At 48.1% G+C, this 21,815-nt stretch overlaps 62 pseudogenes; all 62 read left to right on the top strand.

Moving 5' to 3' along the window:
- The first annotated feature begins 84 nt into the window (after nt 1-84).
- On the top strand, nt 85-260 carry LOC143761948 (U2 spliceosomal RNA; annotated as a pseudogene).
- Nucleotides 261-437: 177 nt separating this feature from the next.
- LOC143760280 (U2 spliceosomal RNA) lies at nt 438-613 on the top strand (annotated as a pseudogene).
- A 177-nt stretch (nt 614-790) lies between these two features.
- Nucleotides 791-966, top strand: LOC143818833 (U2 spliceosomal RNA; annotated as a pseudogene).
- Nucleotides 967-1,143: 177 nt separating this feature from the next.
- Nucleotides 1,144-1,319, top strand: LOC143763086 (U2 spliceosomal RNA; annotated as a pseudogene).
- Nucleotides 1,320-1,496: 177 nt separating this feature from the next.
- On the top strand, nt 1,497-1,672 carry LOC143760665 (U2 spliceosomal RNA; annotated as a pseudogene).
- A 177-nt stretch (nt 1,673-1,849) lies between these two features.
- On the top strand, nt 1,850-2,025 carry LOC143763364 (U2 spliceosomal RNA; annotated as a pseudogene).
- Nucleotides 2,026-2,202: 177 nt separating this feature from the next.
- Nucleotides 2,203-2,378, top strand: LOC143762439 (U2 spliceosomal RNA; annotated as a pseudogene).
- Nucleotides 2,379-2,555: 177 nt separating this feature from the next.
- LOC143761785 (U2 spliceosomal RNA) lies at nt 2,556-2,731 on the top strand (annotated as a pseudogene).
- Nucleotides 2,732-2,908: 177 nt separating this feature from the next.
- On the top strand, nt 2,909-3,088 carry LOC143762499 (U2 spliceosomal RNA; annotated as a pseudogene).
- A 173-nt stretch (nt 3,089-3,261) lies between these two features.
- On the top strand, nt 3,262-3,437 carry LOC143760279 (U2 spliceosomal RNA; annotated as a pseudogene).
- Nucleotides 3,438-3,614: 177 nt separating this feature from the next.
- LOC143818832 (U2 spliceosomal RNA) lies at nt 3,615-3,790 on the top strand (annotated as a pseudogene).
- Nucleotides 3,791-3,967: 177 nt separating this feature from the next.
- LOC143761947 (U2 spliceosomal RNA) lies at nt 3,968-4,143 on the top strand (annotated as a pseudogene).
- A 177-nt stretch (nt 4,144-4,320) lies between these two features.
- On the top strand, nt 4,321-4,496 carry LOC143760278 (U2 spliceosomal RNA; annotated as a pseudogene).
- Nucleotides 4,497-4,673: 177 nt separating this feature from the next.
- Nucleotides 4,674-4,849, top strand: LOC143818831 (U2 spliceosomal RNA; annotated as a pseudogene).
- Nucleotides 4,850-5,026: 177 nt separating this feature from the next.
- On the top strand, nt 5,027-5,202 carry LOC143763085 (U2 spliceosomal RNA; annotated as a pseudogene).
- Nucleotides 5,203-5,379: 177 nt separating this feature from the next.
- LOC143760653 (U2 spliceosomal RNA) lies at nt 5,380-5,555 on the top strand (annotated as a pseudogene).
- Nucleotides 5,556-5,732: 177 nt separating this feature from the next.
- LOC143818775 (U2 spliceosomal RNA) lies at nt 5,733-5,908 on the top strand (annotated as a pseudogene).
- A 177-nt stretch (nt 5,909-6,085) lies between these two features.
- LOC143762367 (U2 spliceosomal RNA) lies at nt 6,086-6,261 on the top strand (annotated as a pseudogene).
- Nucleotides 6,262-6,438: 177 nt separating this feature from the next.
- LOC143761784 (U2 spliceosomal RNA) lies at nt 6,439-6,614 on the top strand (annotated as a pseudogene).
- Nucleotides 6,615-6,791: 177 nt separating this feature from the next.
- LOC143762066 (U2 spliceosomal RNA) lies at nt 6,792-6,967 on the top strand (annotated as a pseudogene).
- A 177-nt stretch (nt 6,968-7,144) lies between these two features.
- Nucleotides 7,145-7,320, top strand: LOC143761555 (U2 spliceosomal RNA; annotated as a pseudogene).
- A 177-nt stretch (nt 7,321-7,497) lies between these two features.
- On the top strand, nt 7,498-7,674 carry LOC143762186 (U2 spliceosomal RNA; annotated as a pseudogene).
- A 176-nt stretch (nt 7,675-7,850) lies between these two features.
- LOC143759940 (U2 spliceosomal RNA) lies at nt 7,851-8,026 on the top strand (annotated as a pseudogene).
- Nucleotides 8,027-8,203: 177 nt separating this feature from the next.
- On the top strand, nt 8,204-8,382 carry LOC143762618 (U2 spliceosomal RNA; annotated as a pseudogene).
- Nucleotides 8,383-8,556: 174 nt separating this feature from the next.
- LOC143760170 (U2 spliceosomal RNA) lies at nt 8,557-8,732 on the top strand (annotated as a pseudogene).
- A 177-nt stretch (nt 8,733-8,909) lies between these two features.
- On the top strand, nt 8,910-9,089 carry LOC143760132 (U2 spliceosomal RNA; annotated as a pseudogene).
- Nucleotides 9,090-9,262: 173 nt separating this feature from the next.
- LOC143762749 (U2 spliceosomal RNA) lies at nt 9,263-9,438 on the top strand (annotated as a pseudogene).
- Nucleotides 9,439-9,615: 177 nt separating this feature from the next.
- LOC143760848 (U2 spliceosomal RNA) lies at nt 9,616-9,791 on the top strand (annotated as a pseudogene).
- A 177-nt stretch (nt 9,792-9,968) lies between these two features.
- On the top strand, nt 9,969-10,144 carry LOC143760651 (U2 spliceosomal RNA; annotated as a pseudogene).
- Nucleotides 10,145-10,321: 177 nt separating this feature from the next.
- On the top strand, nt 10,322-10,497 carry LOC143760642 (U2 spliceosomal RNA; annotated as a pseudogene).
- Nucleotides 10,498-10,674: 177 nt separating this feature from the next.
- On the top strand, nt 10,675-10,850 carry LOC143763351 (U2 spliceosomal RNA; annotated as a pseudogene).
- Nucleotides 10,851-11,027: 177 nt separating this feature from the next.
- LOC143760847 (U2 spliceosomal RNA) lies at nt 11,028-11,203 on the top strand (annotated as a pseudogene).
- A 177-nt stretch (nt 11,204-11,380) lies between these two features.
- On the top strand, nt 11,381-11,556 carry LOC143762773 (U2 spliceosomal RNA; annotated as a pseudogene).
- A 177-nt stretch (nt 11,557-11,733) lies between these two features.
- On the top strand, nt 11,734-11,909 carry LOC143763340 (U2 spliceosomal RNA; annotated as a pseudogene).
- A 177-nt stretch (nt 11,910-12,086) lies between these two features.
- Nucleotides 12,087-12,262, top strand: LOC143760846 (U2 spliceosomal RNA; annotated as a pseudogene).
- Nucleotides 12,263-12,439: 177 nt separating this feature from the next.
- Nucleotides 12,440-12,615, top strand: LOC143762762 (U2 spliceosomal RNA; annotated as a pseudogene).
- Nucleotides 12,616-12,792: 177 nt separating this feature from the next.
- LOC143761946 (U2 spliceosomal RNA) lies at nt 12,793-12,968 on the top strand (annotated as a pseudogene).
- Nucleotides 12,969-13,145: 177 nt separating this feature from the next.
- On the top strand, nt 13,146-13,321 carry LOC143760277 (U2 spliceosomal RNA; annotated as a pseudogene).
- Nucleotides 13,322-13,498: 177 nt separating this feature from the next.
- On the top strand, nt 13,499-13,674 carry LOC143818781 (U2 spliceosomal RNA; annotated as a pseudogene).
- Nucleotides 13,675-13,850: 176 nt separating this feature from the next.
- On the top strand, nt 13,851-14,026 carry LOC143763084 (U2 spliceosomal RNA; annotated as a pseudogene).
- A 177-nt stretch (nt 14,027-14,203) lies between these two features.
- LOC143760630 (U2 spliceosomal RNA) lies at nt 14,204-14,379 on the top strand (annotated as a pseudogene).
- A 177-nt stretch (nt 14,380-14,556) lies between these two features.
- On the top strand, nt 14,557-14,732 carry LOC143763329 (U2 spliceosomal RNA; annotated as a pseudogene).
- A 177-nt stretch (nt 14,733-14,909) lies between these two features.
- On the top strand, nt 14,910-15,085 carry LOC143760845 (U2 spliceosomal RNA; annotated as a pseudogene).
- Nucleotides 15,086-15,262: 177 nt separating this feature from the next.
- LOC143761783 (U2 spliceosomal RNA) lies at nt 15,263-15,438 on the top strand (annotated as a pseudogene).
- Nucleotides 15,439-15,615: 177 nt separating this feature from the next.
- LOC143760844 (U2 spliceosomal RNA) lies at nt 15,616-15,791 on the top strand (annotated as a pseudogene).
- A 177-nt stretch (nt 15,792-15,968) lies between these two features.
- LOC143761782 (U2 spliceosomal RNA) lies at nt 15,969-16,144 on the top strand (annotated as a pseudogene).
- Nucleotides 16,145-16,321: 177 nt separating this feature from the next.
- On the top strand, nt 16,322-16,497 carry LOC143762065 (U2 spliceosomal RNA; annotated as a pseudogene).
- Nucleotides 16,498-16,674: 177 nt separating this feature from the next.
- LOC143762734 (U2 spliceosomal RNA) lies at nt 16,675-16,850 on the top strand (annotated as a pseudogene).
- Nucleotides 16,851-17,027: 177 nt separating this feature from the next.
- On the top strand, nt 17,028-17,203 carry LOC143760843 (U2 spliceosomal RNA; annotated as a pseudogene).
- A 177-nt stretch (nt 17,204-17,380) lies between these two features.
- LOC143760650 (U2 spliceosomal RNA) lies at nt 17,381-17,556 on the top strand (annotated as a pseudogene).
- Nucleotides 17,557-17,733: 177 nt separating this feature from the next.
- Nucleotides 17,734-17,909, top strand: LOC143760619 (U2 spliceosomal RNA; annotated as a pseudogene).
- A 177-nt stretch (nt 17,910-18,086) lies between these two features.
- Nucleotides 18,087-18,262, top strand: LOC143763317 (U2 spliceosomal RNA; annotated as a pseudogene).
- Nucleotides 18,263-18,439: 177 nt separating this feature from the next.
- On the top strand, nt 18,440-18,615 carry LOC143760842 (U2 spliceosomal RNA; annotated as a pseudogene).
- Nucleotides 18,616-18,792: 177 nt separating this feature from the next.
- Nucleotides 18,793-18,968, top strand: LOC143762751 (U2 spliceosomal RNA; annotated as a pseudogene).
- A 177-nt stretch (nt 18,969-19,145) lies between these two features.
- Nucleotides 19,146-19,321, top strand: LOC143763306 (U2 spliceosomal RNA; annotated as a pseudogene).
- A 177-nt stretch (nt 19,322-19,498) lies between these two features.
- LOC143760841 (U2 spliceosomal RNA) lies at nt 19,499-19,674 on the top strand (annotated as a pseudogene).
- A 177-nt stretch (nt 19,675-19,851) lies between these two features.
- On the top strand, nt 19,852-20,027 carry LOC143762739 (U2 spliceosomal RNA; annotated as a pseudogene).
- A 177-nt stretch (nt 20,028-20,204) lies between these two features.
- LOC143761944 (U2 spliceosomal RNA) lies at nt 20,205-20,380 on the top strand (annotated as a pseudogene).
- A 177-nt stretch (nt 20,381-20,557) lies between these two features.
- LOC143760276 (U2 spliceosomal RNA) lies at nt 20,558-20,733 on the top strand (annotated as a pseudogene).
- Nucleotides 20,734-20,910: 177 nt separating this feature from the next.
- On the top strand, nt 20,911-21,086 carry LOC143818780 (U2 spliceosomal RNA; annotated as a pseudogene).
- Nucleotides 21,087-21,262: 176 nt separating this feature from the next.
- Nucleotides 21,263-21,438, top strand: LOC143763083 (U2 spliceosomal RNA; annotated as a pseudogene).
- A 177-nt stretch (nt 21,439-21,615) lies between these two features.
- Nucleotides 21,616-21,791, top strand: LOC143760607 (U2 spliceosomal RNA; annotated as a pseudogene).
- The last annotated feature ends 24 nt before the right edge of the window (nt 21,792-21,815 follow it).

Here is a 21,815-nt window from a genome sequence, read left to right as displayed (position 1 = left end):
CCTGCGGCAATCTTTTGCTATGTCTCCACAGTGGGTTTCGGTTGTAGGCCTTGGTGCGGCCCAAGTGGCAAACCATTTCTGATCATCGCTTCTTGGCCAAATGGCTCAAGATCAAGCGTAGTGTCTGCTCTTATCTGATATGTCCCCTATTTGGGGACCATATATTAAATAGATTTTTGGAATAGGGAGCTGGAAATGGAGCTTGCTTTGTCGCACGGAACCTTCACGTGCTGTCACAATGGGGATGGAGGGTGTGGTTATGCAGATTCAAAACGCGTTGTGCACAGCTTGAACACACGCACACCGCAGAACTATCATCTACAGAACTTCCAGAGTTTCTGGAAAATGTCTTCCCTGCGGCAATCTTTTGCTATGTCTCCACAGTGGGTTTCGGTTGTAGGCCTTGGTGCGGCCCAAGTGGCAAACCATTTCTGATCATCGCTTCTCGGCCAAATGGCTCAAGATCAAGCGTAGTGTCTGTTCTTATCTGATACGTCCCCTATTTGGGGACCATATATTAAATAGATTTTTGGAATAGGGAGTTGGAAATGGAGCTTGCTTTGTCGCACGGAACCTTCACGTGCTGTCACAATGGGGATGGAGGGTGTGGTTATGCAGATTCAAAACGCGTTGTGCACAGCTTGAACACACGCACACCGCAGAACTATCATCTACAGAACTTCCAGAGTTTCTGGAAAATGTCTTCCCTGCGGCAATCTTTTGCTATGTCTCCACAGTGGGTTTCGGTTGTAGGCCTTGGTGCGGCCCAAGTGGCAAACCATTTCTGATCATCGCTTCTCGGCCAAATGGCTCAAGATCAAGCGTAGTGTCTGTTCTTATCTGATACGTCCCCTATTTGGGGACCATATATTAAATAGATTTTTGGAATAGGGAGCTGGAAATGGAGCTTGCTTTGTCGCACGGAACCTTCATGTGCTGTCACAATGGGGATGGAGGGTGTGGTTATGCAGATTCAAAACGCGTTGTGCACAGCTTGAACACACGCACACCGCAGAACTGTCATCGACAGAGCTTCCAGAGTTTCTGGAAAATGTCTTCCCTGCAGCAATCTTTTGCTATGTCTCCACAGTGGGTTTCGGTTTTAGGCCTTGGTGCGGCCCAAGTGGCAACCCATTTCTGATCATCGCTTCTCGGCCAAATGGCTCAAGTTTAAGCGTAGTGTCTGTTCTTATCTGATACGTCCCCTATTTGGGGACCATATATTAAATGGATTTTTGGAATAGGGAGCTGGAAATGGAGCTTGCTTTGTCACACGGAACCTTCACGTGCTGTCACAATGGGGATGGAGGGTGTGGTTATGCAGATTCAAAACGCGTTGTGCACAGCTTGAACACACGCACACCGCAGAACTGTCATCTACAGAGCTTCCAGAGTTTTTGGAAAATGTCTTCCCTGCGGCAATCTTTTGCTATGTCTCCACAGTGGGTTTCGGTTGTAGGCCTTGGTGCGGCCCAAGTGGCAAACCATTTCTGATCATCGCTTCTCGGCCAAATGGCTCAAGATCAAGTGTAGTGTCTGTTCTTATCTGATACGTCCCCTATTTGGGGACCATATATTAAATAGATTTTTGGAATAGGGAGCTGGAAATGGAGCTTGCTTTGTCGCACGGAACCTTCACGTGCTGTCACAATGGGGATGGAGGGTGTGGTTATGCAGATTCAAAACGCGTTGTGCACAGCTTGAACACACGCACACCGCAGAACTGTCATCTACAGAGCTTCCAGAGTTTCTGGAAAATGTCTTCCCTGCGGCAATCTTTTGCTATGTCTCCACAGTGGGTTTCGGTTGTAGGCCTTGGTGTGGCCCAAGTGGCAAACCATTTCTGATCATCGCTTCTCGGCCAAATGGCTCAAGATCAAGCGTAGTGTCTGTTCTTATCTGATACGTCCCCTATTTGGGGACCATATATTAAATGGATTTTTGGAATAGGGAGCTGGAAATGGAGCTTGCTTCGTCGCACGGAACCTTCACGTGCTGTCACAATGGGGATGGAGGGTGTGGTTATGCAGATTCAAAACGCGTTGTGCACAGCTTGAACACACGCACACCACAGAACTGTCATCGACAGAGCTTCCAGAGTTTCTGGAAAATGTCTTCCCTGCGGCAATCTTTTGCTATGTCTCCACAGTGGGTTTCGGTTGTAGGCCTTGGTGCGGCCCAAGTGGCAAACCATTTCTGATCATCGCTTCTCGGCCAAATGGCTCAAGATCAAGCGTAGTGTCTGTTCTTATCTGATACGTCCCCTATTTGGGGACCATATATTAAATGGATTTTTGGAATAGGGAGCTGGAAATGGAGCTTGCTTTGTCACACTGAACCTTCACGTGCTGTCACAATGGGGATGGAGGGTGTGGTTATGCAGATTCGAAACGCTTTGTGCACAGCTTGAACACACGCACACCGCAGAACTGTCATCTACAGAGCTTCCAGAGTTTCTGGAAAATGTCTTCCCTGCGGCAATCTTTTGCTAAGTCTCCACAGTGGGTTTCGGTTGTAGGCCTTGGTGCGGCCCAAGTGGCAAACCATTTCTGATCATCGCTTCTCGGCCAAATGGCTCAAGATCAAGCGTAGAGTCTGTTCTTATCTGATACGTCCCCTATTTGGGGACCATATATTAAATGGATTTTTGGAATAGGATGCTGGAAATGGAGCTTGCTTTGTCGCACGGAACCTTCACGTGCTGTCACAATGGGGATGGAGGGTGTGGTTATGCAGATTCAAAACGCGTTGTGCACAGCTTGAACACACGCACACCGCAGAACTGTCATCTACAGAGCTTCCAGAGTTTCTGGAAAATGTCTTCCCTGCGGCAATCTTTTGCTATGTCTCCACAGTGGGTTTCGGTTGTAGGCCTTGGTGCGGCCCAAATGGCAAACCATTTCTGATCATCGCTTCTCGGCCAAATGGCTCAAGATCAAGCGTAGAGTCTGTTCTTATCTGATACGTCCCCTATTTGGGGACCATATATTAAATGGATTTTTGGAATAGGTAGCTGGCAATGGAGCTTGCTTTGTCGCACGGAACCTTCACGTGCTGTCACAATGGGGATGGAGGGTGTGGTTATGCAGATTCAAAACGCGTTGTGCACAGCTTGAACACATGCACACCGCAGAACTGTCATCTACAGAGCTTCCAGAGTTTCTGGAAAATGTCTTCCCTGCGGCAATCTTTTGCTATGTCTCCACAGTGGGTTTCGGTTGTAGGCCTTGGTGCGGCCCAATTGGCAAACCATTTCTGATCATCGCTTCTCGGCCAAATGGCTCAAGATCAAGCGTAGTGTCTGTTCTTATCTGATACGTCCCCTATTTGGGGACCATATATTAAATAGATTTTTGGAATAGGGAGTTGGAAATGGAGCTTGCTTTGTCGCACGGAACCTTCACGTGCTGTCACAATGGGGATGGAGGGTGTGGTTATGCAGATTCAAAACGCGTTGTGCACAGCTTGAACACACGCACACCGCAGAACTATCATCTACAGAACTTCCAGAGTTTCTGGAAAATGTCTTCCCTGCGGCAATCTTTTGCTATGTCTCCACAGTGGGTTTCGGTTGTAGGCCTTGGTGCGGCCCAAGTGGCAAACCATTTCTGATCATCGCTTCTCGGCCAAATGGCTCAAGATCAAGCGTAGTGTCTGTTCTTATCTGATACGTCCCCTATTTGGGGACCATATATTAAATAGATTTTTGGAATAGGGAGCTGGAAATGGAGCTTGCTTTGTCGCACGGAACCTTCATGTGCTGTCACAATGGGGATGGAGGGTGTGGTTATGCAGATTCAAAACGCGTTGTGCACAGCTTGAACACACGCACACCGCAGAACTGTCATCGACAGAGCTTCCAGAGTTTCTGGAAAATGTCTTCCCTGCGGCAATCTTTTGCTATGTCTCCACAGTGGGTTTCGGTTGTAGGCCTTGGTGCGGCCCAAGTGGCAAACCATTTCTGATCATCGCTTCTTGGCCAAATGGCTCAAGATCAAGCGTAGTGTCTGCTCTTATCTGATATGTCCCCTATTTGGGGACCATATATTAAATAGATTTTTGGAATAGGGAGCTGGAAATGGAGCTTGCTTTGTCGCACGGAACCTTCACGTGCTGTCACAATGGGGATGGAGGGTGTGGTTATGCAGATTCAAAACGCGTTGTGCACAGCTTGAACACACGCACACCGCAGAACTATCATCTACAGAACTTCCAGAGTTTCTGGAAAATGTCTTCCCTGCGGCAATCTTTTGCTATGTCTCCACAGTGGGTTTCGGTTGTAGGCCTTGGTGCGGCCCAAGTGGCAAACCATTTCTGATCATCGCTTCTCGGCCAAATGGCTCAAGATCAAGCGTAGTGTCTGTTCTTATCTGATACGTCCCCTATTTGGGGACCATATATTAAATAGATTTTTGGAATAGGGAGTTGGAAATGGAGCTTGCTTTGTCGCACGGAACCTTCACGTGCTGTCACAATGGGGATGGAGGGTGTGGTTATGCAGATTCAAAACGCGTTGTGCACAGCTTGAACACACGCACACCGCAGAACTATCATCTACAGAACTTCCAGAGTTTCTGGAAAATGTCTTCCCTGCGGCAATCTTTTGCTATGTCTCCACAGTGGGTTTCGGTTGTAGGCCTTGGTGCGGCCCAAGTGGCAAACCATTTCTGATCATCGCTTCTCGGCCAAATGGCTCAAGATCAAGCGTAGTGTCTGTTCTTATCTGATACGTCCCCTATTTGGGGACCATATATTAAATAGATTTTTGGAATAGGGAGCTGGAAATGGAGCTTGCTTTGTCGCACGGAACCTTCATGTGCTGTCACAATGGGGATGGAGGGTGTGGTTATGCAGATTCAAAACGCGTTGTGCACAGCTTGAACACACGCACACCGCAGAACTGTCATCGACAGAGCTTCCAGAGTTTCTGGAAAATGTCTTCCCTGCAGCAATCTTTTGCTATGTCTCCACAGTGGGTTTCGGTTTTAGGCCTTGGTGCGGCCCAAGTGGCAACCCATTTCTGATCATCGCTTCTCGGCCAAATGGCTCAAGTTTAAGCGTAGTGTCTGTTCTTATCTGATACGTCCCCTATTTGGGGACCATATATTAAATGGATTTTTGGAATAGGGAGCTGGAAATGGAGCTTGCTTTGTCACACGGAACCTTCACGTGCTGTCACAATGGGGATGGAGGGTGTGGTTATGCAGATTCAAAACGCGTTGTGCACAGCTTGAACACACGCACACCGCAGAACTGTCATCTACAGAGCTTCCAGAGTTTTTGGAAAATGTCTTCCCTGCGGCAATCTTTTGCTATGTCTCCACAGTGGGTTTCGGTTGTAGGCCTTGGTGCGGCCCAAGTGGCAAACCATTTCTGATCATCGCTTCTCGGCCAAATGGCTCAAGATCAAGTGTAGTGTCTGTTCTTATCTGATACGTCCCCTATTTGGGGACCATATATTAAATAGATTTTTGGAATAGGGAGCTGGAAATGGAGCTTGCTTTGTCGCACGGAACCTTCACGTGCTGTCACAATGGGGATGGAGGGTGTGGTTATGCAGATTCAAAACGCGTTGTGCACAGCTTGAACACACGCACACCGCAGAACTGTCATCTACAGAGCTTCCAGAGTTTCTGGAAAATGTCTTCCCTGCGGCAATCTTTTGCTATGTCTCCACAGTGGGTTTCGGTTGTAGGCCTTGGTGTGGCCCAAGTGGCAAACCATTTCTGATCATCGCTTCTCGGCCAAATGGCTCAAGATCAAGCGTAGTGTCTGTTCTTATCTGATACGTCCCCTATTTGGGGACCATATATTAAATGGATTTTTGGAATAGGGAGCTGGAAATGGAGCTTGCTTCGTCGCACGGAACCTTCACGTGATGTCACAATGGGGATGGAGGGTGTGGTTATGCAGATTCAAAACGCGTTGTGCACAGCTTGAACACACGCACACCACAGAACTGTCATCGACAGAGCTTCCAGAGTTTCTGGAAAATGTCTTCCCTGCGGCAATCTTTTGCTATGTCTCCACAGTGGGTTTCGGTTGTAGGCCTTGGTGCGGCCCAAGTGGCAAACCATTTCTGATCATCGCTTCTCGGCCAAATGGCTCAAGATCAAGCGTAGTGTCTGTTCTTATCTGATACGTCCCCTATTTGGGGACCATATAATAAATGGATTTTTGGAATAGGGAGCTGGAAATGGAGCTTGCTTTGTCACACGGAACCTTCACGTGCTGTCACAATGGGGATGGAGGGTGTGGTTATGCAGATTCGAAACGCGTTGTGCACAGCTTGAACACACGCACACCGCAGAACTGTCATCTACAGAGCTTCCAGAGTTTCTGGAAAATGTCTTCCCTGCGGCAATCTTTTGCTAAGTCTCCACAGTGGGTTTCGGTTGTAGGCCTTGGTGCGGCCCAAGTGGCAAACCATTTCTGATCATCGCTTCTCGGCCAAATGGCTCAAGATCAAGCGTAGAGTCTGTTCTTATCTGATACGTCCCCTATTTGGGGACCATATATTAAATGGATTTTTGGAATAGGATGCTGGAAATGGAGCTTGCTTTGTCGCACGGAACCTTCACGTGCTGTCACAATGGGGATGGAGGGTGTGGTTATGCAGATTCAAAACGCGTTGTGCACAGCTTGAACACACGCACACCGCAGAACTGTCATCTACAGAGCTTCCAGAGTTTCTGGAAAATGTCTTCCCTGCGGCAATCTTTTGCTATGTCTCCACAGTGGGTTTCGGTTGTAGGCCTTGGTGCGGCCCAAATGGCAAACCATTTCTGATCATCGCTTCTCGGCCAAATGGCTCAAGATCAAGCGTAGAGTCTGTTCTTATCTGATACGTCCCCTATTTGGGGACCATATATTAAATGGATTTTTGGAATAGGGAGCTGGCAATGGAGCTTGCTTTGTCGCACGGAACCTTCACGTGCTGTCACAATGGGGATGGAGGGTGTGGTTATGCAGATTCGAAACGCGTTGTATACAGCTTGAACACACGCACACCGCAGAACTGTCATCTACAGAGCTTCCAAAGTTTCTGGAAAATGTCTTCCCTGCGGCAATCTTTTGCTATGTCTCCACAGTGGGTTTCGGTTGTAGGCCTTGGTGCGGCCCAAGTGGCAAACCATTTCTGATCATCGCTTCTCGGCCAAATGGCTCAAGATCAAGCGTAGAGTCTGTTCTTATCTGATACGTCCCCTATTTGGGGACCATATATTAAATGGATTTTTGGAATAGGGAGCTGGAAATGGAGCTTGCTTTGTCGCACGGAACCTTCACGTGCTGTCACAATGGGGATGGAGGGTGTGGTTATGCAGATTCAAAACGCGTTGTGCACAGCTTGAACACACGCACACCGCAGAACTGTCATCTACAGAGCTTCCAGAGTTTCTGGAAAATGTCTTCCCTGCGGCAATCTTTTGCTATGTCTCCACAGTGGGTTTCGGTTGTAGGCCTTGGTGCGGCCCAAGTGGCAAACCATTTCTCATCATCGCTTCTCGGCCAAATGGCTCAAGATCAAGCGTAGTGTCTGTTCTTATCTGATACGTACCCTATTTGGGGACCATATATTAAATAGATTTTTGGAATAGGGAACTGGAAATGGAGCTTGCTTTGTCGCACGGAACCTTCACTTGCTGTCACAATGGGGATGGAGGGTGTGGTTATGCAGATTCAAAACGTGTTGTGCACAGCTTGAACACACGCACACCGCAGAACTGTCATCTACAGAACTTCCAGAGTTTCTGGAAAATGTCTTCCCTGCGGCAATCTTTTGCTATGTCTCCACAGTGGGTTTCGGTTGTAGGCCTTGGTGCGGCCCAAGTGGCACACCATTTCTGATCATCGCTTCTCGGCCAAATGGCTCAAGATCAAGCGTAGTGTCTGTTCTTATCTGATACGTCCCCTATTTGGGGACCATATATTAAATGGATTTTTGGAATAGGGAGCTGGAAATGGAGCTTGCTTTGTCGCACGGAACCTTCACGTGCTGTCACAATGGGGATGGAGGGTGTGGTTATGCAGATTCAAAACGCGTTGTGCACAGCTTGAACACACGCACACCGCAGAACTGTCATCTACAGAGCTTCCAGAGTTTCTGGAAAATGTCTTCCCTGCGGCAATCTTTTGCTATGTCTCCAGAGTGGGTTTCAGTTGTAGGCCTTGGGGCGGCCCAAGTGGCAAACCATTTCTGATCATCGCTTCTCGGCCAAATGGCTCAAGATCAAGCGTAGTGTCTGTTCTTCTCGGATACGTCCCCTATTTGGGGACCATATATTAAATGGATTTTTGGAATAGGGAGCTGGAAATGGAGCTTGCTTTGTCACACGGAACCTTCACGTGCTGTCACAATGGGGATGGAGGGTGTGATTATGCAGATTCAAAACGCGTTGTGCACAGCTTGAACACACGCACACCGCAGAACTGTCATCGACAAAGCTTCCAGAGTTTCTGGAAAATGTCTTCCCTGCGGCAATCTTTTGCTATGTCTCCACAGTGGGTTTCGGTTGTAGGCCTTGGTGCGGCCCAAGTGGCAAACCATTTCTGATCATCGTTTCTCGGCCAAATGGCTCAAGATCAAGCGTAGTGTCTGTTCTTATCTGATACGTCCCCTATTTGGGGACCATATATTAAATAGATTTTTGGAATAGGGAGCTGGAAATGGAGCTTGCTTTGTCGCACAGAACCTTCACGTGCTGTCACAATGAGGATGGAGGGTGTGGTTATGCAGATTCAAAATGCGTTGTGCACAGCTTGAACACACGCACACCGCAGAACTGTCATCTACAGAGCTTCCAGGGTTTCTGGAAAATGTCTTCCCTGCGGCAATCTTTTGCTATGTCTCCACAGTGGGTTACGGTTGTAGGCCTTGGTGAGGCCTAAGTGGCAAACCATTTCTGATCATCGCTTCTCGGCCAAATGGCTCAAGATCAAGCGTAGTGTCTGTTCTTATCTGATACGTCCCCTATTTGGGGACCATATATTAAATGGATTTTTGGAAAACGGAGCTGGAAATGGAGCTTGCTTCGTCAGACGGAACCTACACATGCTGTCACAATGGGGATGGAGGGTGTGGTTATGCAGATTCAAAACGCGTTGTGCACAGCTTGAACACACGCACACCGCAGAACTGTCATCGACAGAGCTTCCAGAGTTTCTGGAAAATGTCTTCCCTGCGGCAATCTTTTGCTATGTCTCCACAGTGGGTTTCGGTTGTAGGCCTTGGTGCGGCCCAAGTGGCAAACCATTTCTGATCATCGCTTCTTGGCCAAATGGCTCAAGATCAAGCGTAGTGTCTGCTCTTATCTGATATGTCCCCTATTTGGGGACCATATATTAAATAGATTTTTGGAATAGGGAGCTGGAAATGGAGCATGCTTTGTCGCACGGAACCTTCACGTGCTGTCACAATGGGGATGGAGGGTGTGGTTATGCAGATTCAAAACGCGTTGTGCACAGCTTGAACACACGCACACCGCAGAACTATCATCTACAGAACCTCCAGAGTTTCTGGAAAATGTCTTCCCTGCGGCAATCTTTTGCTATGTCTCCACAGTGGGTTTCGGTTGTAGGCCTTGGTGCGGCCCAAGTGGCAAACCATTTCTGATCATCGCTTCTCGGCCAAATGGCTCAAGATCAAGCGTAGTGTCTGTTCTTATCTGATACGTCCCCTATTTGGGGACCATATATTAAATGGATTTTTGGAATAGGGAGCTGGAAATGGAGCTTGCTTTGTCACACGGAACCTTCACGTGCTGTCACAATGGGGATGGAGGGTGTGGTTATGCAGATTCAAAACGCGTTGTGCACAGCTTGAACACACGCACACTGCAGAACTGTCATCGACAGAGCTTCCAGAGTTTCTGGAAAATGTCTTCCCTGCGGCAATCTTTTGCTATGTCTCCACAGTGGGTTTCGGTTGTAGGCCTTGGTGCGGCCCAAGTGGCAAACCATTTCTGATCATCGCTTCTCGGCCAAATGGCTCAAGATCAAGCGTAGTGTCTGTTCTTATCTGATACGTCCCCTATTTGGGGACCATATATTAAATAGATTTTTGGAATAGGGAGCTGGAAATGGAGCTTGCTTTGTCACACGGAACCTTCACGTGCTGTCACAATGGGGATGGAGGGTGTGGTTATGCAGATTCAAAACGCATTGTGCACTGCTTGAACACACGCACACCGCAGAACTGTCATCTACAGAGCTTCCAGAGTTTTTGGAAAATGTCTTCCCTGCGGCAATCTTTTGCTATGTCTCCACAGTGGGTTTCGGTTGTAGGCCTTGGTGCAGCCCAAGTGGCAAACCATTTCTGATCATCGCTTCTCGGCCAAATGGCTCAAGATCAAGTGTAGTGTCTGTTCTTATCTGATACGTCCCCTATTTGGGGACCATATATTAAATAGATTTTTGGAATAGGGAGCTGGAAATGGAGCTTGCTTTGTCGCACGGAACCTTCACGTGCTGTCACAATGGGGATGGAGGGTGTGGTTATGCAGATTCAAAACGCGTTGTGCACAGCTTGAACACACGCACACCGCAGAACTGTCATCTACAGAGCTTCCAGAGTTTCTGGAAAATGTCTTCCCTGCGGCAATCTTTTGCTATGTCTCCACAGTGGGTTTCGGTTGTAGGCCTTGGTGTGGCCCAAGTGGCAAACCATTTCTGATCATCGCTTCTCGGCCAAATGGCTCAAGATCAAGCGTAGTGTCTGTTCTTATCTGATACGTCCCCTATTTGGGGACCATATATTAAATGGATTTTTGGAATAGGGAGCTGGAAATGGAGCTTGCTTCGTCGCACGGAACCTTCACGTGCTGTCACAATGGGGATGGAGGGTGTGGTTATGCAGATTCAAAACGCGTTGTGCACAGCTTGAACACACGCACACCGCAGAACTGTCATCTACAGAGCTTCCAGAGTTTCTGGAAAATGTCTTCCCTGCGGCAATCTTTTGCTATGTCTCCACAGTGGGTTTCGGTTGTAGGCCTTGGTGCGGCCCAAGTGGCAAACCATTTCTGATCATCGCTTCTCGGCCAAATGGCTCAAGATCAAGCGTAGTGTCTGTTCTTATCTGATACGTCCCCTATTTGGGGACCATATATTAAATGGATTTTTGGAATAGGGAGCTGGAAATGGAGCTTGCTTTGTCACACGGAACCTTCACGTGCTGTCACAATGGGGATGGAGGGTGTGGTTATGCAGATTCAAAACGCGTTGTGCACAGCTTGAACACACGCACACCGCAGAACTATCATCTACAGAACTTCCAGAGTTTCTGGAAAATGTCTTCCCTGCGGCAATCTTTTGCTATGTCTCCACAGTGGGTTTCGGTTGTAGGCCTTGGTGCGGCCCAAGTGGCAAACCATTTCTGATCATCGCTTCTCGGCCAAATGGCTCAAGATCAAGCGTAGTGTCTGTTCTTATCTGATACGTCCCCTATTTGGGGACCATATATTAAATAGATTTTTGGAATAGGGAGCTGGAAATGGAGCTTGCTTTGTCGCACGGAACCTTCATGTGCTGTCACAATGGGGATGGAGGGTGTGGTTTTGCAGATTCAAAACGCGTTGTGCACAGCTTGAACACACGCACACCGCAGAACTGTCATCGACAGAGCTTCCAGAGTTTCTGGAAAATGTCTTCCCTGCGGCAATCTTTTGCTATGTCTCCACAGTGGGTTTCGGTTGTAGGCCTTGGTGTGGCCCAAGTGGCAAACCATTTCTGATCATCGCTTCTCGGCCAAATGGCTCAAGATCAAGCGTAGTGTCTGTTCTTATCTGATACGTCCCCTATTTGGGGACCATATATTAAATGGATTTTTGGAATAGGGAGCTGGAAATGGAGCTTGCTTCGTCGCACGGAACCTTCACGTGCTGTCACAATGGGGATGGAGGGTGTGGTTATGCAGATTCAAAACGCGTTGTGCACAGCTTGAACACACGCACACCGCAGAACTGTCATCTACAGAGCTTCCAGAGTTTCTGGAAAATGTCTTCCCTGCGGCAATCTTTTGCTATGTCTCCACAGTGGGTTTCGGTTGTAGGCCTTGGTGCGGCCCAAGTGGCAAACCATTTCTGATCATCGCTTCTCGGCCAAATGGCTCAAGATCAAGCGTAGTGTCTGTTCTTATCTGATACGTCCCCTATTTGGGGACCATATATTAAATGGATTTTTGGAATAGGGAGCTGGAAATGGAGCTTGCTTTGTCACACGGAACCTTCACGTGCTGTCACAATGGGGATGGAGGGTGTGGTTATGCAGATTCAAAACGCGTTGTGCACAGCTTGAACACACGCACACCGCAGAACTATCATCTACAGAACTTCCAGAGTTTCTGGAAAATGTCTTCCCTGCGGCAATCTTTTGCTATGTCTCCACAGTGGGTTTCGGTTGTAGGCCTTGGTGCGGCCCAAGTGGCAAACCATTTCTGATCATCGCTTCTCGGCCAAATGGCTCAAGATCAAGCGTAGTGTCTGTTCTTATCTGATACGTCCCCTATTTGGGGACCATATATTAAATAGATTTTTGGAATAGGGAGCTGGAAATGGAGCTTGCTTTGTCGCACGGAACCTTCATGTGCTGTCACAATGGGGATGGAGGGTGTGGTTTTGCAGATTCAAAACGCGTTGTGCACAGCTTGAACACACGCACACCGCAGAACTGTCATCGACAGAGCTTCCAGAGTTTCTGGAAAATGTCTTCCCTGCGGCAATCTTTTGCTATGTCTCCACAGTGGGTTTCGGTTGTAGGCCTTGGTGCGGCCCAAGTGGCAAACCATTTCTGATCATCGCTTCTTGGCCAAATGGCTCAAGATCAAGCGTAGTGTCTGCTCTTATCTGATATGTCCCCTATTTGGGGACCATATATTAAATAGATTTTTGGAATAGGGAGCTGGAAATGGAGCTTGCTTTGTCGCACGGAACCTTCACGTGCTGTCACAATGGGGATGGAGGGTGTGGTTATGCAGATTCAAAACGCGTTGTGCACAGCTTGAACACACGCACACCGCAGAACTATCATCTACAGAACTTCCAGAGTTTCTGGAAAATGTCTTCCCTGCGGCAATCTTTTGCTATGTCTCCACAGTGGGTTTCGGTTGTAGGCCTTGGTGCGGCCCAAGTGGCAAACCATTTCTGATCATCGCTTCTCGGCCAAATGGCTCAAGATCAAGCGTAGTGTCTGTTCTTATCTGATACGTCCCCTATTTGGGGACCATATATTAAATAGATTTTTGGAATAGGGAGTTGGAAATGGAGCTTGCTTTGTCGCACGGAACCTTCACGTGCTGTCACAATGGGGATGGAGGGTGTGGTTATGCAGATTCAAAACGCGTTGTGCACAGCTTGAACACACGTACACCGCAGAACTATCATCTACAGAACTTCCAGAGTTTCTGGAAAATGTCTTCCCTGCGGCAATCTTTTGCTATGTCTCCACAGTGGGTTTCGGTTGTAGGCCTTGGTGCGGCCCAAGTGGCAAACCATTTCTGATCATCGCTTCTCGGCCAAATGGCTCAAGATCAAGCGTAGTGTCTGTTCTTATCTGATACGTCCCCTATTTGGGGACCATATATTAAATAGATTTTTGGAATAGGGAGCTGGAAATGGAGCTTGCTTTGTCGCACGGAACCTTCATGTGCTGTCACAATGGGGATGGAGGGTGTGGTATGCAGATTCAAAACGCGTTGTGCACAGCTTGAACACACGCACACCGCAGAACTGTCATCGACAGAGCTTCCAGAGTTTCTGGAAAATGTCTTCCCTGCAGCAATCTTTTGCTATGTCTCCACAGTGGGTTTCGGTTTTAGGCCTTGGTGCGGCCCAAGTGGCAACCCATTTCTGATCATCGCTTCTCGGCCAAATGGCTCAAGTTTAAGCGTAGTGTCTGTTCTTATCTGATACGTCCCCTATTTGGGGACCATATATTAAATGGATTTTTGGAATAGGGAGCTGGAAATGGAGCTTGCTTTGTCACACGGAACCTTCACGTGCTGTCACAATGGGGATGGAGGGTGTGGTTATGCAGATTCAAAACGCGTTGTGCACAGCTTGAACACACGCACACCGCAGAACTGTCATCTACAGAGCTTCCAGAGTTTTTGGAAAATGTCTTCCCTGCGGCAATCTTTTGCTATGTCTCCACAGTGGGTTTCGGTTGTAGGCCTTGGTGCGGCCCAAGTGGCAAACCATTTCTGATCATCGCTTCTCGGCCAAATGGCTCAAGATCAAGTGTAGTGTCTGTTCTTATCTGATACGTCCCCTATTTGGGGACCATATATTAAATAGATTTTTGGAATAGGGAGCTGGAAATGGAGCTTGCTTTGTCGCACGGAACCTTCACGTGCTGTCACAATGGGGATGGAGGGTGTGGTTATGCAGATTCAAAACGCGTTGTGCACAGCTTGAACACACGCACACAGCAGAACTGTCATCTACAGAGCTTCCAGAGTTTCTGGAAAATGTCTTCCCTGCGGCAATCTTTTGCTATGTCTCCACAGTGGGTTTCGGTTGTAGGCCTTGGTGTGGCCCAAGTGGCAAACCATTTCTGATCATCGCTTCTCGGCCAAATGGCTCAAGATCAAGCGTAGTGTCTGTTCTTATCTGATACGTCCCCTATTTGGGGACCATATATTAAATGGATTTTTGGAATAGGGAGCTGGAAATGGAGCTTGCTTCGTCGCACGGAACCTTCACGTGCTGTCACAATGGGGATGGAGGGTGTGGTTATGCAGATTCAAAACGCGTTGTGCACAGCTTGAACACACGCACACCACAGAACTGTCATCGACAGAGCTTCCAGAGTTTCTGGAAAATGTCTTCCCTGCGGCAATCTTTTGCTATGTCTCCACAGTGGGTTTCGGTTGTAGGCCTTGGTGCGGCCCAAGTGGCAAACCATTTCTGATCATCGCTTCTCGGCCAAATGGCTCAAGATCAAGCGTAGTGTCTGTTCTTATCTGATACGTCCCCTATTTGGGGACCATATATTAAATGGATTTTTGGAATAGGGAGCTGGAAATGGAGCTTGCTTTGTCACACGGAACCTTCACGTGCTGTCACAATGGGGATGGAGGGTGTGGTTATGCAGATTCGAAACGCGTTGTGCACAGCTTGAACACACGCACACCGCAGAACTGTCATCTACAGAGCTTCCAGAGTTTCTGGAAAATGTCTTCCCTGCGGCAATCTTTTGCTAAGTCTCCACAGTGGGTTTCGGTTGTAGGCCTTGGTGCGGCCCAAGTGGCAAACCATTTCTGATCATCGCTTCTCGGCCAAATGGCTCAAGATCAAGCGTAGAGTCTGTTCTTATCTGATACGTCCCCTATTTGGGGACCATATATTAAATGGATTTTTGGAATAGGATGCTGGAAATGGAGCTTGCTTTGTCGCACGGAACCTTCACGTGCTGTCACAATGGGGATGGAGGGTGTGGTTATGCAGATTCAAAACGCGTTGTGCACAGCTTGAACACACGCACACCACAGAACTGTCATCGACAGAGCTTCCAGAGTTTCTGGAAAATGTCTTCCCTGCGGCAATCTTTTGCTATGTCTCCACAGTGGGTTTCGGTTGTAGGCCTTGGTGCGGCCCAAGTGGCAAACCATTTCTGATCATCGCTTCTCGGCCAAATGGCTCAAGATCAAGCGTAGTGTCTGTTCTTATCTGATACGTCCCCTATTTGGGGACCATATATTAAATGGATTTTTGGAATAGGGAGCTGGAAATGGAGCTTGCTTTGTCACACGGAACCTTCACGTGCTGTCACAATGGGGATGGAGGGTGTGGTTATGCAGATTCGAAACGCGTTGTGCACAGCTTGAACACACGCACACCGCAGAACTGTCATCTACAGAGCTTCCAGAGTTTCTGGAAAATGTCTTCCCTGCGGCAATCTTTTGCTAAGTCTCCACAGTGGGTTTCGGTTGTAGGCCTTGGTGCGGCCCAAGTGGCAAACCATTTCTGATCATCGCTTCTCGGCCAAATGGCTCAAGATCAAGCGTAGAGTCTGTTCTTATCTGATACGTCCCCTATTTGGGGACCATATATTAAATGGATTTTTGGAATAGGATGCTGGAAATGGAGCTTGCTTTGTCGCACGGAACCTTCACGTGCTGTCACAATGGGGATGGAGGGTGTGGTTATGCAGATTCAAAACGCGTTGTGCACAGCTTGAACACACGCACACCGCAGAACTGTCATCTACAGAGCTTCCAGAGTTTCTGGAAAATGTCTTCCCTGCGGCAATCTTTTGCTATGTCTCCACAGTGGGTTTCGGTTGTAGGCCTTGGTGCGGCCCAAATGGCAAACCATTTCTGATCATCGCTTCTCGGCCAAATGGCTCAAGATCAAGCGTAGAGTCTGTTCTTATCTGATACGTCCCCTATTTGGGGACCATATATTAAATGGATTTTTGGAATAGGGAGCTGGCAATGGAGCTTGCTTTGTCGCACGGAACCTTCACGTGCTGTCACAATGGGGATGGAGGGTGTGGTTATGCAGATTCGAAACGCGTTGTATACAGCTTGAACACACGCACACCGCAGAACTGTCATCTACAGAGCTTCCAAAGTTTCTGGAAAATGTCTTCCCTGCGGCAATCTTTTGCTATGTCTCCACAGTGGGTTTCGGTTGTAGGCCTTGGTGCGGCCCAAGTGGCAAACCATTTCTGATCATCGCTTCTCGGCCAAATGGCTCAAGATCAAGCGTAGAGTCTGTTCTTATCTGATACATCCCCTATTTGGGGACCATATATTAAATGGATTTTTGGAATAGGGAGCTGGAAATGGAGCTTGCTTTGTCGCACGGAACCTTCACGTGCTGTCACAATGGGGATGGAGGGTGTGGTTATGCAGATTCAAAACGCGTTGTGCACAGCTTGAACACACGCACACCGCAGAACTGTCATCTACAGAGCTTCCAGAGTTTCTGGAAAATGTCTTCCCTGCGGCAATCTTTTGCTATGTCTCCACAGTGGGTTTCGGTTGTAGGCCTTGGTGCGGCCCAAGTGGCAAACCATTTCTGATCATCGCTTCTCGGCCAAATGGCTCAAGATCAAGCGTAGTGTCTGTTCTTATCTGATACGTCCCCTATTTGGGGACCATATATTAAATGGATTTTTGGAATAGGGAGCTGGAAATGGAGCTTGCTTTGTCACACGGAACCTTCACGTGCTGTCACAATGGGGATGGAGGGTGTGGTTATGCAGATTCAAAACGCGTTGTGCACAGCTTGAACACACGCACACTGCAGAACTGTCATCGACAGAGCTTCCAGAGTTTCTGGAAAATGTCTTCCCTGCGGCAATCTTTTGCTATGTCTCCACAGTGGGTTTCGGTTGTAGGCCTTGGTGCGGCCCAAGTGGCAAACCATTTCTGATCATCGCTTCTCGGCCAAATGGCTCAAGATCAAGCGTAGTGTCTGTTCTTATCTGATACGTCCCCTATTTGGGGACCATATATTAAATAGATTTTTGGAATAGGGAGCTGGAAATGGAGCTTGCTTTGTCACACGGAACCTTCACGTGCTGTCACAATGGGGATGGAGGGTGTGGTTATGCAGATTCAAAACGCATTGTGCACTGCTTGAACACACGCACACCGCAGAACTGTCATCTACAGAGCTTCCAGAGTTTTTGGAAAATGTCTTCCCTGCGGCAATCTTTTGCTATGTCTCCACAGTGGGTTTCGGTTGTAGGCCTTGGTGCGGCCCAAGTGGCAAACCATTTCTGATCATCGCTTCTCGGCCAAATGGCTCAAGATCAAGTGTAGTGTCTGTTCTTATCTGATACGTCCCCTATTTGGGGACCATATATTAAATAGATTTTTGGAATAGGGAGCTGGAAATGGAGCTTGCTTTGTCGCACGGAACCTTCACGTGCTGTCACAATGGGGATGGAGGGTGTGGTTATGCAGATTCAAAACGCGTTGTGCACAGCTTGAACACACGCACACCGCAGAACTGTCATCTACAGAGCTTCCAGAGTTTCTGGAAAATGTCTTCCCTGCGGCAATCTTTTGCTATGTCTCCACAGTGGGTTTCGGTTGTAGGCCTTGGTGTGGCCCAAGTGGCAAACCATTTCTGATCATCGCTTCTCGGCCAAATGGCTCAAGATCAAGCGTAGTGTCTGTTCTTATCTGATACGTCCCCTATTTGGGGACCATATATTAAATGGATTTTTGGAATAGGGAGCTGGAAATGGAGCTTGCTTCGTCGCACGGAACCTTCACGTGCTGTCACAATGGGGATGGAGGGTGTGGTTATGCAGATTCAAAACGCGTTGTGCACAGCTTGAACACACGCACACCGCAGAACTGTCATCTACAGAGCTTCCAGAGTTTCTGGAAAATGTCTTCCCTGCGGCAATCTTTTGCTATGTCTCCACAGTGGGTTTCGGTTGTAGGCCTTGGTGCGGCCCAAGTGGCAAACCATTTCTGATCATCGCTTCTCGGCCAAATGGCTCAAGATCAAGCGTAGTGTCTGTTCTTATCTGATACGTCCCCTATTTGGGGACCATATATTAAATGGATTTTTGGAATAGGGAGCTGGAAATGGAGCTTGCTTTGTCACACGGAACCTTCACGTGCTGTCACAATGGGGATGGAGGGTGTGGTTATGCAGATTCAAAACGCGTTGTGCACAGCTTGAACACACGCACACCGCAGAACTATCATCTACAGAACTTCCAGAGTTTCTGGAAAATGTCTTCCCTGCGGCAATCTTTTGCTATGTCTCCACAGTGGGTTTCGGTTGTAGGCCTTGGTGCGGCCCAAGTGGCAAACCATTTCTGATCATCGCTTCTCGGCCAAATGGCTCAAGATCAAGCGTAGTGTCTGTTCTTATCTGATACGTCCCCTATTTGGGGACCATATATTAAATAGATTTTTGGAATAGGGAGCTGGAAATGGAGCTTGCTTTGTCGCACGGAACCTTCATGTGCTGTCACAATGGGGATGGAGGGTGTGGTTTTGCAGATTCAAAACGCGTTGTGCACAGCTTGAACACACGCACACCGCAGAACTGTCATCGACAGAGCTTCCAGAGTTTCTGGAAAATGTCTTCCCTGCGGCAATCTTTTGCTATGTCTCCACAGTGGGTTTCGGTTGTAGGCCTTGGTGTGGCCCAAGTGGCAAACCATTTCTGATCATCGCTTCTCGGCCAAATGGCTCAAGATCAAGCGTAGTGTCTGTTCTTATCTGATACGTCCCCTATTTGGGGACCATATATTAAATGGATTTTTGGAATAGGGAGCTGGAAATGGAGCTTGCTTCGTCGCACGGAACCTTCACGTGCTGTCACAATGGGGATGGAGGGTGTGGTTATGCAGATTCAAAACGCGTTGTGCACAGCTTGAACACACGCACACCGCAGAACTGTCATCTACAGAGCTTCCAGAGTTTCTGGAAAATGTCTTCCCTGCGGCAATCTTTTGCTATGTCTCCACAGTGGGTTTCGGTTGTAGGCCTTGGTGCGGCCCAAGTGGCAAACCATTTCTGATCATCGCTTCTCGGCCAAATGGCTCAAGATCAAGCGTAGTGTCTGTTCTTATCTGATACGTCCCCTATTTGGGGACCATATATTAAATGGATTTTTGGAATAGGGAGCTGGAAATGGAGCTTGCTTTGTCACACGGAACCTTCACGTGCTGTCACAATGGGGATGGAGGGTGTGGTTATGCAGATTCAAAACGCGTTGTGCACAGCTTGAACACACGCACACCGCAGAACTATCATCTACAGAACTTCCAGAGTTTCTGGAAAATGTCTTCCCTGCGGCAATCTTTTGCTATGTCTCCACAGTGGGTTTCGGTTGTAGGCCTTGGTGCGGCCCAAGTGGCAAACCATTTCTGATCATCGCTTCTCGGCCAAATGGCTCAAGATCAAGCGTAGTGTCTGTTCTTATCTGATACGTCCCCTATTTGGGGACCATATATTAAATAGATTTTTGGAATAGGGAGCTGGAAATGGAGCTTGCTTTGTCGCACGGAACCTTCATGTGCTGTCACAATGGGGATGGAGGGTGTGGTTTTGCAGATTCAAAACGCGTTGTGCACAGCTTGAACACACGCACACCGCAGAACTGTCATCGACAGAGCTTCCAGAGTTTCTGGAAAATGTCTTCCCTGCGGCAATCTTTTGCTATGTCTCCACAGTGGGTTTCGGTTGTAGGCCTTGGTGCGGCCCAAGTGGCAAACCATTTCTGATCATCGCTTCTTGGCCAAATGGCTCAAGATCAAGCGTAGTGTCTGCTCTTATCTGATATGTCCCCTATTTGGGGACCATATATTAAATAGATTTTTGGAATAGGGAGCTGGAAATGGAGCTTGCTTTGTCGCACGGAACCTTCACGTGCTGTCACAATGGGGATGGAGGGTGTGGTTATGCAGATTCAAAACGCGTTGTGCACAGCTTGAACACACGCACACCGCAGAACTATCATCTACAGAACTTCCAGAGTTTCTGGAAAATGTCTTCCCTGCGGCAATCTTTTGCTATGTCTCCACAGTGGGTTTCGGTTGTAGGCCTTGGTGCGGCCCAAGTGGCAAACCATTTCTGATCATCGCTTCTCGGCCAAATGGCTCAAGATCAAGCGTAGTGTCTGTTCTTATCTGATACGTCCCCTATTTGGGGACCATATATTAAATAGATTTTTGGAATAGGGAGTTGGAAATGGAGCTTGCTTTGTCGCACGGAACCTTCACGTGCTGTCACAATGGGGATGGAGGGTGTGGTTATGCAGATTCAAAACGCGTTGTGCACAGCTTGAACACACGTACACCGCAGAACTATCATCTACAGAACTTCCAGAGTTTCTGGAAAATGTCTTCCCTGCGGCAATCTTTTGCTATGTCTCCACAGTGGGTTTCGGTTGTAGGCCTTGGTGCGGCCCAAGTGGCAAACCATTTCTGATCATCGCTTCTCGGCCAAATGGCTCAAGATCAAGCGTAGTGTCTGTTCTTATCTGATACGTCCCCTATTTGGGGACCATATATTAAATAGATTTTTGGAATAGGGAGCTGGAAATGGAGCTTGCTTTGTCGCACGGAACCTTCATGTGCTGTCACAATGGGGATGGAGGGTGTGGTATGCAGATTCAAAACGCGTTGTGCACAGCTTGAACACACGCACACCGCAGAACTGTCATCGACAGAGCTTCCAGAGTTTCTGGAAAATGTCTTCCCTGCAGCAATCTTTTGCTATGTCTCCACAGTGGGTTTCGGTTTTAGGCCTTGGTGCGGCCCAAGTGGCAACCCATTTCTGATCATCGCTTCTCGGCCAAATGGCTCAAGTTTAAGCGTAGTGTCTGTTCTTATCTGATACGTCCCCTATTTGGGGACCATATATTAAATGGATTTTTGGAATAGGGAGCTGGAAATGGAGCTTGCTTTGTCACACGGAACCTTCACGTGCTGTCACAATGGGGATGGAGGGTGTGGTTATGAAGATTCAAAACGCGTTGTGCACAGCTTGAACACACGCACACCGCAGAACTGTCATCTACAGAGCTTCCAGAGTTTTTGGAAAATGTCTTCCCTGCGGCAATCTTTTGCTATGTCTCCACAGTGGGTTTCGGTTGTAGGCCTTGGTGCGGCCCAAGTGGCAAACCATTTCTGATCATCGCTTCTCGGCCAAATGGCTCAAGATCAAGTGTAGTGTCTGTTCTTATCTGATACGTCCCCTATTTGGGGACCATATATTAAATAGATTTTTGGAATAGGGAGCTGGAAATGGAGCTTGCTTTGTCGCACGGAACCTTCACGTGCTGTCACAATGGGGATGGAGGGTGTGGTTATGCAGATTCAAAACGCGTTGTGCA

The sequence above is a fragment of the Ranitomeya variabilis genome, chromosome 3 (assembly GCF_051348905.1).
Source record: "Ranitomeya variabilis isolate aRanVar5 chromosome 3, aRanVar5.hap1, whole genome shotgun sequence".
Taxonomy (NCBI): domain Eukaryota; kingdom Metazoa; phylum Chordata; class Amphibia; order Anura; family Dendrobatidae; genus Ranitomeya; species Ranitomeya variabilis.
This window is presented reverse-complemented; position numbering and strand designations above follow the sequence as displayed.